The sequence below is a fragment of the Pleurodeles waltl genome, chromosome 10, assembly GCF_031143425.1.
Source record: "Pleurodeles waltl isolate 20211129_DDA chromosome 10, aPleWal1.hap1.20221129, whole genome shotgun sequence".
NCBI classification, from domain to species: Eukaryota; Metazoa; Chordata; class Amphibia; order Caudata; family Salamandridae; genus Pleurodeles; species Pleurodeles waltl.
In genome coordinates this window covers 241,384,947-241,398,099 of record NC_090449.1, presented here as the reverse complement: position 1 = coordinate 241,398,099, position 13,153 = coordinate 241,384,947, and the positions used below count along the sequence as shown (strand labels likewise).

Sequence of the window (13,153 nt, the reverse complement as noted above, 5' to 3'; positions counted from 1 at the left end):
CAGACTGCACCAGGTCCTGAAGCTAGTGCTAGATCAACAGAATAATTGATTATAATCAGAAGAAGCACCAGGCACTCCAGTAATCCCAAATGCAGTTGATTGCTTCCTCCTCGACGCATTGTACTCATGTTTGCTTCTTCTGCTCTGTCAGAAAGTAAAATATATGTATCAAGAGCTACTGGATAAGTGTTCCCATTAACAAATAATTTGTTTTGCACAGAACCTGGTCCAGGACTAGTGGTACAGATATAGCAGTGCAGTGGACAGCATCACAGGTCCTTACACTTTCCAGATAGCCTGGGCTGACGTAGGCCTGAAATTATCCTGATCCTCTTTTGCAGAACATTCTGGCAAAGAGGATTCTAGTGTAGGCCAATACAGTTTCAAGTGACTGCATAACTACACATACAAAGACTGCGACATTTACTGTCCTGAGGGGGTGAAAGATTCCTTCACCACAGCCATTTCAAGCAAGCAGTAGAGGATCAGCAGGACAGCCCCAGTCAATCATCAATTTACCTAAAGGGCATCAACAACAGTGTTTGAGGCAGTGTCCTGAAAGTAACAATTTTCCTTATGAAGCAACATTGGATCATTTGTGGTAGCAGGTCCTCAATCAAACATGGATCAGGGTGGTGGGATTTAAATTTGCATCAGAATGAAACAAATCTGAATTTTATATGAAGATTTGTACTTAATTGTTGTGTGAACCAGACCTACCAAGAGACTTTGGGTATTTAACTGATTTGCAATGTCTTACTTTAGGCACAAGCAAAAAGGCCTCACAAAGTCAGATTATTCTTGCGGCATAAACACATTTTAAGTGCATATATCAAAAGCGCTCTCATATTCCCATTCTTCCTCTACTACTTGGTTTCATTAAGCAGTGGTCCCACACTCTTCCAAAACTCAGATTTCTTTAATACTGACACTTGTATGTTTCTAGACTGTCTTAAGTCTGATCTTTGTAATTATTAACTAAAAGCATTATATCAATAGTGCAAAAACGCCTGTAAGGCATTACGGTGATCTGCAATAAAAAAAAAAAAAACGTGTTACAAATTAAACTGTAAATACACAAACGAGCCCTTTGAGAGAACAAGGGGTTTTAACTAGGTCCCAAGTTTGAGCGCTGGGAGGTTCTATTTGATCCCCACAAGGGGTTTTAACTAGGTCCCAAGTTTGAGCGCTGGGAGGTTCTATTTGATCCCCACAACTGTCTCAACACCCTTAGACATAGCAATAATATGTAATTGGACCCACAGGACCACCAGAGTATTTTAAGCCATCAATAATAACAAATACAGTGGAGGAAGTTATGAGAGTCAGTACAGGATTGTACTAGGATGCCCGACTGCATACCTTTTTAGATTATACTGCATGTATCTTAATACATATGCCGCCAAGTGAAGACTTAAACATGGCTCACAAGAAGGGTGACTGACAATTGCAAGACATCGTCACAAGCAGAGATAATTCAATTCAATTCACTAAGTGGGTCTATCATCTTGTCTTGATAGCTATGGGTCATAACAAAAACTCATCACATTGGTTGCTTTGTCAGAAAGAGACTATGGAATAATTCAACATGGAAAAGGCAATCTCATTAGAAAATGGATAAATCTGCACTGCATGTGTTCTACTTTCAAATGTTTACGAGTCAAACTATTTTTCACTGTCTAAACTAAGCAACAGACTTGCAACCAAACATATTTACGAGAATTCTACAGTATTGCCATCACCGCTGTGTATCATTTTTGCCCAGGGGAATAAATGTGCAACAATTTGCATTAAAACATGCACACATCTCAGAAAACAGTCCACATACCTTTCTTTCTGGAGACACACTTACAGTACAGGAAGAGAGTAAGCTCAGGAGGAAGCAGAGGGGGTAATTGTTTTCAGCAACTTCCTGCTTATGCCCAAGGGGACTCGATCTGGAGGGCCCAAGGAGAGCTCTCAAAACACAAAAGACAGGTAGACCAAATACCCTGTTAAGAGTCAGACAGTGGTGGGATGATCTACCTGAGCCATTGTCTGACTAGGAGTGGGAGAATACAAGCGTACTGGTACAGCTCATAGAAAGTAATACAAAGTTTAAGCTCATCCCAAAGAGACTTCACAAAATGTACCCAGATCGATTACTAACTTGTACAAAATTTGCTCAATCAATTAAGTACTTGTATAGCACTGCTTACCATCCATAGGGTGGACAGGCTGATCATTCAAAGATCCAGGTCTTGAGAATCTTCATTAACTGCTTCAGCGAGGGGGCCTGTCTGAAGTTGAGTGGGAGCGTGTTCCAGGTCCGGGTTGCGAGGTAAGAGAAGGATCTGCCTCCAGCGGTGCTCTTCCTGATTCTGGGGATGGCGGCAAGGGCAAGTTGGGAGGGTCAGAGTTTATCTGGCAGGGTGTAGAAAGTCAAGTGGTGGTTGAGGTAGGCCAGTCTGATGTTGGGAAGTGCCTTGTAGGTGTAAGTCAGTAGCCTGAAGGTGATGTACTTGTTGATAGGGCGCAAGTGGAGGTATCGGAGGTGGGCAAAGATGTGGTTGGGGTGGGGGGATGCCCAGGATGAGTCTGGCTGCATCGTTCTGGATTCTCTGTAGTCTAGCTTGTAGCTTCTTTGTGATGCCTGTGTAGAGTACATTGCCGTAGTTTAGTTTGCTGCTGACAAGTGTGTGGGTGACCATCCTCCTTGTCTCAGTGGGGATCCACTTGAAGATCTTCCAAAGGAGAGAGTGTGGAAGCATGACGATGAGAAAGAGCTGACTTGACGGGTCATGGATAGCGTGGAGTCCAGGATGATGTCCAGGATCTGTCTTGTCCGAGCTGAGTTTGAGGCAGCTGGCTTTCATCCAGACAGCCACTGCTCTCATTCAGTTGCGATCAGTTCAGTATTGTCTGCATAGGAGACAATGTTGAGGCCGTGCTGTCCGATGATTTTAGAGAGCGGAGCAATGTAGATGTTGACGAAGGTCGGACTTAGTGAGGAGCCCTGGGGTATTCTGAAGCAGGTATCTTTGGGTGCCGAGGTGAACAGTGGGAGTCAGACACTGGGTTCTTTTGGTAAGGAAGGAACAGATCAAATCAAATCAAATCAAATCAAATCATTAGCATTTGTAAAGCGCGCTACTCACCCGTGCGGGTCTCAAGGCGCTAGGGGGGAAAGGGGGGGTTATCGCTGCTCGAACAGCCAAGTCTTTAGGAGATCCATTCTAGTGCCTTGCATGTCAGTGTCGTGGAGTCTGATGCATGGGGTGGAGTGGGACTGTCAAAAGCAGCTGAAAGGTCAAGGACAATGAGAGCAGCTGTGTCTACGTGGTCCAGTATCATCTGGATGTCGTCGGTGGCTGCAAGGAGGGCCGTTTTGGTGCTGTGGTTGCTCCTGAATCCAGCTGGGACGGGTCTGGGATGTGGTTTGCCTCGAGGAACTCGATTAGTTGCATGTTGTTGGCCTTTTCTGGTATCTTGCATGGGAAGAGTAGCAGAGAGATGGGTCTGTAATTTTTCATCTCCCTTGGGTCGGCTGAGTGTTTCTTTAGGAGTGGGTTATCCCTGCGTGCTTCCAGATGGATGGGAAGATGGTGGTTTCGATGGAGCGGTTGATAGTCCGGCATATCTTGGGGCGATGGTGGGGCTGGCCAGGTTGAAGATGTGATGTGGGCACGGATTCGAAGAGGGTGATATTTCTTGCCGAGAATATGAGGTTGATTTGCGAGGTTATCCAGGAGGGATGTTGTGTCTGGGTCATCGTGATTTTTTTTTTTAGGGAAAGTTGAGGTCACCAAGGAGGAATAAGTCTGTGACGGCAAGTGCATTGGGGGCAACAACGAGGTTGGCGATGGCTTGGCTGAATTGGGGCCAGGGTCCAGGAGGTCTGTAGACTAGAGTGCCGCAGAGGGAGATGTTCAGGACGGTCTCAATTTGGAGGTGGGCCGCAGAGGGAGGTGCTCAGGGGTGGTTGGCTGGCTCTGCGTCTAGATGGTGGTCGTCAGGTGGAGGATGCTCCTGTAGACTATGGCGACACCTTCTCCTGGTCAATTGACTGTCTTTGTTGATGATTTTGTAGCCGTCAGGAATGGCAGTGGCAATGCCAGGAGCTGAGGTGGTAGTGATCCAGGTCTGTGAGGAAGGAGAGTCAAGGAGGTCCCATACTTCTACTGCGTGTTTGCAGGATGATGTGGCGTGCGGAGGCAGGGGGAGGGAGCAGTTGCAGCAGGAGAATGATCCTTGAGTATTCTTCGGATTGGCTTGGTGGCAGGCTACGGATCTTCCAGGGTTGAGGGTGTGCAGGGTGTTGGTGTTGTATCAAATGGGAGGGGGGGCGCGGGAACCAGGTTCCGTGGCACTGGGCACAGACAGGCTGGCCTTTGGTGCGCCAGCAGCGCACCTGTTGCACAGCCGCCATTAAGAAAGGGAGGGGCCCGTCAGCTGGGAGGACGGGAAAGCGTGTCGCAGGGATGGTGTGGCCCCAAGGGGCAGCAGTGGCAGGGACTCAGCACGGGAACGGCACTGAACAGTACAAAAGCACAAAGAGAGGAAAAAGCGTAAAAATAGAAAAACAGAGAGAGTAAGGCAGCAGAGACAGACAGATACAGATGCCCACCAGGCCAACAGGGATGAGATGCAAGCAGGTGCCTCTGAGTGGAGGTGGGCCTCAGTCAGGCAGGCTCTCACGTGCAGCAGCAGCAACAGGTGGAGCTGCGCAGAGGGGAGCAAGCACACACTGACCAGAAGAAAAACAACGCTACATTTAAACATGGCATGGTCATACACATGGTGTCCTGTGCAGACCTACTGGAAGGAAGTAGTGACAAATCTGAGGTAGGCATCCTCCCTCATAATCGAGTCCACGAGGTACTGTTTGTTGGACGACATTCAGTATAAATTTGCTTCCCAGGGTATCCTGCTTGGCAAACCCAGATTGATGATACAATGCATGTCTTCAGAGACCTCACTTACACAGCTTGGCTGAGGGGCATGTGGAGTGGGCTTTGGCGGAGGAAAGGTGCATGAGAGATGTGTGGATGGATTACAAAGTTGTACAAGACATAGCTCAAAAGGGGGGTAGGGGGGTGCTTAACATGCTCTCTGACTCGGCTCATGTGTTCAGCAGGGCGGACTGTTCATTACAAAGGGGTCCAGACAGGAAGAATGTAAACTGGTGTGAGGGGGCAGAGTGACCAACTTGACAGGGGAAGGAGAGACGGTCTTGGATGTTACAAATCATGGAATGGACTGAAAATGCTACATTTGGCGGGGGCACATTGGTGTGGCCTCAAATGGACTATTAAAAATATTACTGATATGTGTGATCTCCTGGGTAGCAAAATGTTCTTACAAAAATCTAATTCCACTGATCCTGTGCTGCCTTGTGCAAACGGGGATGGAGGGCTGGCGTGTTACGTTACTGCTTTCAATCTTGTTGATATTGGGCTATATGTAACACAGATTATGTTATATGCAAAATGTAGTAATAAAAATATTAAAAAACAACATGCATTATATAATAACTACAGTTAACATAACACAAGGTCATCACCCTGAAGCAGAAAATCGATCTAGGGAAAACATGTTGGCTTTAAACATTGAAGAGCTTTTTTGCTTTAAATTATTTTCATGTTTACTCAAATTTTTTTTTTTCCAGGCTTAAAAAAAAAAAAAAGTTTGGGAGATTCTAAAAGGAAGAGTGGTAGGATATGAGGTGCAGGTGAGGGGCTGTGGACAGCAAGGGCCTTGCCCCCGCAGTCTGCCTAGCTATTTCTTGCTGATGAGACTGTGTGATAAGGCCCGAGGAGCTGGTGACACAGAAGCTGCCTATCTAACACCGCTGAGAATATGGCGGGGCACGCATTTTACCAGGATGACCTCTACACATCTGGCAGCACCCATGTGAAGCGCTGAGACTGGAGAAGGACTGGCGCCCCTAGTCTCCAGGAAGCACTGATGGCACACTCTCCCAGACAATGGGAGCCCAATATAGCACACAGAGTTCTATTAGCTAGGATGGGCTTATGCGGCTTCTCAGAAAACAAGAACTGTGATTCTTGTCCCCTGATGAGCACCAATGCCTTCCCAGAACACCTGAGGACTACTGCAGTCCACCCCTGGACCTGCACCATCCCACTGGTGGAGAACTGAGTGAGGTAGGCAGGTAGAGGAGCCTTGACGACAGCTTCCCCCTGAAATGCAAGAGATCAGCTGACAGAAGACAGAACAACCTAATTACTACCTGGTCACACGGGGGGGGGGACACATCTATAAAATAGTTACAGGCTTCGTTTGGGCCGCAGTAAAGTGGTACTGGCTGCGCTCTGGGAGCTAACGCCTGAGGGTGGCCTGGCTGTTTCCAACTCTGAGGCTTACTACTTAGTAGTGCAGCTACAATGGCTGACACAATGGGAGGCATATAGACTTACCGGGGAGACAGAGGAATCTCAGCTTATACTGCATATGCGCACACTGGCTAGAATATTCCTCAGACTTCCGGGTATCAGGGCAGGCGATGCCACAGAACTCCAGGTCTTTTGGGGATGCTGGAATAGGTGCCTGCAGAGGAGGCAGACACGTGTACCATATTCCCCTGACATCCCCATGATATTCTTGACGGTGCTCCCTCATGGGGGGCTACTGGCAGGGGCTGATTGATTGGGTAACGGCGGGTGCATCGACAATGGGAGCCCGCTTCGAAACAGATGGGTTTTCTCTCCGTTTTAAGAATTCAGTTGACGATATGAGTTACCTCAGGGCCAATTATTTCTATATAGGGCAGCAACAACTGCACTTCAAAAGCACTGGAGGGTAGGTATAGCGGAGCCGCTGCAGATAGCGTGTTGTCAATATCTGGTTACCTCCACTGGAACCTTCAGTGACCTTGTTGTATAGATGGCTACAAGGAGACATCCTCCTCCCCTTGACTGCCCTGAGTGCCCGATGGGAGGAGACTTGGGTATTCATATTCCTGATAGTGAGTGGTAAGACATCCTCGAACGTATCCCCAAGGTCATAAGGAATGCAAGGTTCAAACTTATCAACTTTTACACATTACACAGGGCGTACCTTATGCCAGGGAGGATCAATAGATACTTTGCACAGACTGATGCAAAATGATGCCTCAGTTGCGGAGAGGAAGGTGCTGAATTCCTTCTTATGTTTTGGAGTTATCCAGACCCAACTTGCTATTGGGAGGGCGGGGGGGGGGGTGTTTCGGGGGAATTGGTAGATGTCACCAAAAGAGAGATCACATGCTCCCCAGCCTACTGCCTCTTGAGTTGGTTCCCGCACATGGCAAAGACTAAGGTCACAAGCAAATTTCAAGATCTGGCCTTTGTCCTTGCTAAACGAGAGATAGTCTAGAGGGCTTTTCAGTTTCTGGCTGTCTCGACTGAAAACATGGAAGAGAGAAATGATTAAGTGGGCTGGATAACAGAGCGAAGCGAGACTCTGGGAGGCGAAGTGGTGACTGGGCTCTCTTGAGGCAGCTCAGGTGTGGGAGGCCTCAGTGGATGCACTGCAGCACCAGGACCCCTTGACCCCCAAGGAGCCATAACATATCCCCTGACTTTTTCAGACACATTATTAGGATAGTTCCCCACACTAGATGGCAATTCCTGGTCTTTCTTCATAATGGTAAGCGGATGCCTTTTGCACAATGATTGGAAGCTTAAACACAATGAGATGGAGATGACTTCTAAACAGAACTGTTGGAGGGGTTGTGCATGGACTCACTATAGTTATGCCTCATTTTGTTTAGCACTCTAGAAATCACGAGGTTTTTGCCTTGCATTGTTCTACATTGCACATTTTTTCTCTTGTGCCATTGTTTGAAACGCACTGTAATTTCACTTGTTGTGCTGCCACATTCTTGAGATTCTGTCTAGACATTCTACTACTGCTCAGTGGGCGCAACAAGTGGCAGGTGCTGTTTTTTGTCCGTTCACCAATCATTCTCAGGCTTCTGCAGACATAACACATTAGCTTTTCACTGTATCAAGCCAATGTTATAAATTAGGTCTTGTAGTGTTTATTTTTAGAGAGGACGATTCCAGCAGAGCTGACATATCTGAGAAAACAGATGCCCTCTGGGGCATGCAGCATGTGTAAACTGGGTTTACACTTTCCTATGAGGACCACTTGAATACGCAAACAGAGGGATGGAGTTCTCAACTCCGAGAGATCATAAATAATATTAGAACATTGGAATGTTGGCAGCTCCGTTGAAAACAATGGAGTGCTCCGGGCTTTTACTGGCCAGTAAAAGCCTGCAGCGCCAACTTTCCAATCTTCTTTGTTCACAGCAGTAGCTGTGAACAAAGCCTCACGGAGCCTGAGGAGATTTTAATCCCCTCTGGTTCCGTGAAACCTTTGTTTTATTTACAACATTCTGCCCTCTAATGGCAGAATGTTCTAATAGACTTAGAACCCGCCGTAGCAGGCTCTACCGGCTATTAAAGGACCTCGCCTTTGGCTCGGGCCTTTAATAGCCGGTAGAGCCCACTACGGCGGGTTCTAAGGATCTAATAATAAGCCTTCTCGGACATACAATTACAGGATAGGCTCAGGCCACTAGATTTGCATTATGGCAGCACTATTTGTGTTATACAGTTTTTTAAGTGCTATTCTGATTTTTGTAATTATTGGCAGTATTGTAATTGCATCTAATTTGCTTTACAATAGACTCTGTTAGTTGTAATAAATAGACAATGGAGCTGGCGCAGGGTGAGACATTAACTTCCTGAACTGGGCTGCCAACTAGCATCTACAGTCACCATCTGTGTACACGGCAGAAAGGCCACACAATGACTAATATCACAGTTTGAGTCAAAGCAACCGAGGACCACCTGCGCAGCTAATGTCACAAGGAGGGTACATGATAAGCACAGGATACCCTGGTTACAGAGAGACTCTTCCTGTGTTCTCTGTTACATTGGGAAATGGTTATTTTTTTACATCACCCCAAGGGTCTGAAGCGGAGAGCTCTGGACAAAGGCAAGCTGGGAGTAAGTATTTATGCAGCTGATAAACATGTTGCCGTTTACCTAACATTGGCAGAGCGCTCCTTATGGCCGGTTGACGGGGGATGGGGGCTCCTCGGCTCCTGCGAGCCAACTACTCCTTGGCTTATGCTGAGAACCGGCACCCACGACTGACGCAGGTTAAGGATACTCCTCAGTTGTTACTGCTAATTTGCCTGCCCACCAAGAGGTGCACCTTCGACCTGCTGCAGGAACGGGCAGAACCAGAAGAGTCCCGAGCACCCGTCTCTTTAAGTACACTTGGCCATGAAGGCGCAGAAGGGGTTTGGTTCGCTTATCTTCATTGCCGCAAGCTCTAACTACTTGCACTGAATAGCCTAGAGATACATGAACATAGAAAATAAACGGAAACCTAGAGTGTTAAAAGAAACGGGTAAAGGAGGGAAGAAATTGACATGAGGGACAGGGAATGAAATGAGGGAGGGAAAACAATGGCAGTGATGGAAAAAAAAAAAAGAAGAATATGCAACGACAAAAGTGGGAAACAAGGAGAGGTTGTGGGGGATTACAAAGACAGCAGCAGAGAAAACAAGCAGTGCCGCGTGTGATGTATGAGAGTTAGAGAAAAATGTGCTCGCACGCATGTAACAAGCTAGACAGGAGGAGGGGCCATCACATGCTGTAACAGGAGGAAGTGTGGAAACGTGAACACGTGTGAATAATCGTGAACCAACAAAAATGTTCATAGTGAAATCACGTGGCCGGGAACTAAGCACACAAAGGAGGAACATTTAGAAAAACGCAGTAATAAGCATTTCAGACAAGCACAACAAAGAAACAGCAATAGTGAGCATGGTTAAAGCCCATAGACTGAATACAGCATGTCTTGCGGACAGCACATGCGCTCTGTCAAGGCTCGACCTAAAAGCCAGCAGCAAGACAACAGCTCAGAAGATTCTAGCTTTAATAAGGAAAAGATTTAATATCCTTAAAACAAGGGCCCCTCGATTCAAGTTAAGTTTAGAGTACAAAACATTTATCGGGTGAGAAATTAGGGGTATCTTGTTGTGGGTCTGCTTCTTGAAAACCACAATGTGACTGACAGGAAAAATAAAGATTGCACCGAGCAAGAGGAAAAAGGTGCTTAAGTCTGGTGTGCCAAGTGGTGGTTTGTCAATCAGTTGCATACACTGAATTCTGGTTACCTGAACAACTGTGGAAGTCCTCCAATTATAAGACAATTTTGATGTGACTGCAAACTATTGTGTCTGTGCTGCCTGTACTGGTAGACAGCCTTTGTCTTGCAACAGATTAAGTGGTGTGACTAAAGTGGTTAGACTAAAGTATAGATTGCTTCTTGCAACACAGTGAAGGAAACAATTCTCTGGTGTCTTCTACAACCAGGAAAAACAAAGTTGAACACAATTTCCTCCCAATAGATGGCGGTCTCCACCATCCTAAGATATCAATGTTGGTAAAAAGGCAGACGTAGCAAAGATGCTTAGGGACATTGGGGTTCAGGTACAGCATCCCAACCTCCTCATGTGGTTGATATTGTCTCACCTACAACTCCAAACTAAGGAGTTAATCAGGACCACTGGTGTTATTACTCATGTCACAGTTCTACAGCAAGTTATTGCTTAAAGATAACCTACAAAAACTTTCTAGTGGCTGAAGATCACCTACATCATAATACAGGAACAGGTTCCTCTATCCCTAGCAGCCATTGTGGGGAAGCAAGCCAATAGTCCAGGTGCCACTGCTTGCTGCTCCACTTTATCTAGAGGTGGAAGCATCATATGTTTGTAGACCTAGTTCAGGCCCATCGTATCTTACAGATGATTTAATTATTTCCATGTCATTCCATTTGGGTCACTTGCCACCTCAGCCTGGAGATCAGCAAAGAAAGGGTACCAAGAGCTCCTACCACCTCGCTCACAAGCACACAATCAGGTGAAATACATCACCAGTAGTTATGCAAATCAAGTGACAGATCTAGCAACACAGGCTGAAAAATAGATGCAACGATCTAGTCTGGGCCTCACCAGTAATAATTAAATACACTTTAGATGCCCACATACCAAACCAGTGGCACCCACTGAAAAACACTAAACTGTGGCAAAACTCCTTTCAGGTAAGGGTACCTCACGCAAGGTGAATCATGACGGGAGTCAAAACTACAATAATTGGAGGCTGATGGTAGATTGGAAAGTCATAATTCAACATCACAGTCCTGACAAAGTCAGTAAAGGGAGGCAGTCTTTAACCACCGTGTTTCCTTCCCTGAATTTACAATACCCTTGTTTCTAGCTTCTGGACCTCTTGTGGTTGAAAAACAAAGTTGGCCAAAGTTTCTTCCATGTACTCCATCAATGCGGTGAGCAACTGCAAAGCTTCAGACAATGGAAGTAGAAAATGGCTGGTGATGCTCAAACATTACAGGTGCAAGCACAAGAATGCAAGGTTTAGTTTAATGTGAGGATAATTTGCAAGTGCATGACAGTACCCTTCTAGAGCATACAATTGAGCCTGGAGTACTTAAAAGTGTATTTTTTCTAAACTTCAAAATGTTAAGTGTTGAGAAGCAACACTTTCAGCTAACTAGCCATTTTTAGGGGCCTTAGCATACATAAGGTGTGAACGCTGTAACCCAAGTGCAAATTTGGGGTAAAGTAATACTATAAAGAGCAAATGTGTTCTTATGTAGGGATAGAGAATATAAAATTACTCACTGCTCTCAAAAATATTTTATGGAGTAAGGTTTGTACCAACGGTTTAATACCTTTGGTATTCGCCTTACCCTGTAGAAAACTCACAACAGGCTTGCGTGTCGACTGTTCATTGTACTTTAATCATTTTTAAATTTATCAAATATAAAAAAGTTCAACCATATTTGCTTTTCTTTCTAACAAGCCAAAAATAATAGAGTCCTTGACATTTCCCAACACAAAACACAGTTCATGCAAGTGACTATTGATGGTTACCTTAAGTGTAATTTCCCACATGGAGAACAAACTTTTTGCAAGCCCTTTACATATTACTCATATGCCACTAATTTCTCTTTTATACCGTGGTCACTACTTAACAGACATGTTGACACCTATGATAATTGCCCTGCCTTCTTGGGATAAAACGTGTACAGCACAAAATGCATCTCAGTCTTAGATGTCACCATTAGCAGGCCTCTGCAACCTATGTTGTCATTTAATTACTACAGTGTGCATAGACAGCCAGTAGCACCTCATTAAGCTGTGTGATCTACCTGGGTGTGGCTTAAGAGGGAATTTCTGGTAACAGGAGCTCAAACTAAAAAGTGCCTTTTATCATTTTAAAATAATTGGAATCTAAGAGCCCAGTTGGTCAGAAAACTGCAAGACTCTAAAATGGGGATATACTTGCCAATTTGTGACTGCAAATAGGTTGGTGCATTGACAGCTCAAGAGAGCTATCATGAACTGCTGCCTCTACCCAATTAGGATCAAGTGAAGTACTCCTCACTCCAAAGACACATAGCTCTTTTCCCAAGGCTGGAAGCAATCCTTGTGGTTGTATTCTGAGCAATAAACCAGTTTCTGCTTTCCGACATGACTCCCAAGTAGTTGAGATTTTAACAAACCAAGAGACTCTAATCACAACGACTATCACTGGCTACAGAATAAATAGACCCTACTTAAGTAAGTGTGGTTCAGAAAAACATTTAAGGAGATGATGGTGGTTTAGTAACAAAGATATAAGAGCCGCCAACAAGTCTTCCAGGGGCAAGGTAAGCCAGAGGTCATGATTACCATATTTGTTCAGTGCTCCTGAGATGGGGTTGGATACTTTACCTGCTTCTACTTCCCTGGAAACCAGAGACCATCTGAGCAGGTCCTACTGTAGGGGACCCTTGGTGGTGCAACCACCATAGGCAAAACTGAAGGCTACTCCAGCTGGCATGATTACAAAGACTGTTCGTTTCCTCCACACCAGGCCTTCTGGTAGAGGTGGGTGCTGGACACAGAGGTAGGTGCCAGCACTGGCAACCCTGTGATCGACCAACTTTAGGAGTGCTGGGGCACTAGGAAGAACTGTTGTGTGTGGAGGTATGTGGTCAGAAAGACCCTCCTCCCTGCACCTGTTTTTTGTCAGGCAGAGGGAGGACCTTTCTGAACATTTGAGCAATGCAGTATAACTGGAAC

At 45.7% G+C, this 13,153-nt stretch overlaps 1 protein-coding gene across 1 annotated transcript in view; it reads right to left on the bottom strand.

Annotated features, from left to right (window-relative positions):
• The window catches only part of UQCRC2 (ubiquinol-cytochrome c reductase core protein 2), a 138,237-nt gene that overhangs the window by 100,519 nt on the left and 24,565 nt on the right, over positions 1–13,153 (bottom strand). The gene's annotated exons all lie outside the window — the stretch shown is intronic.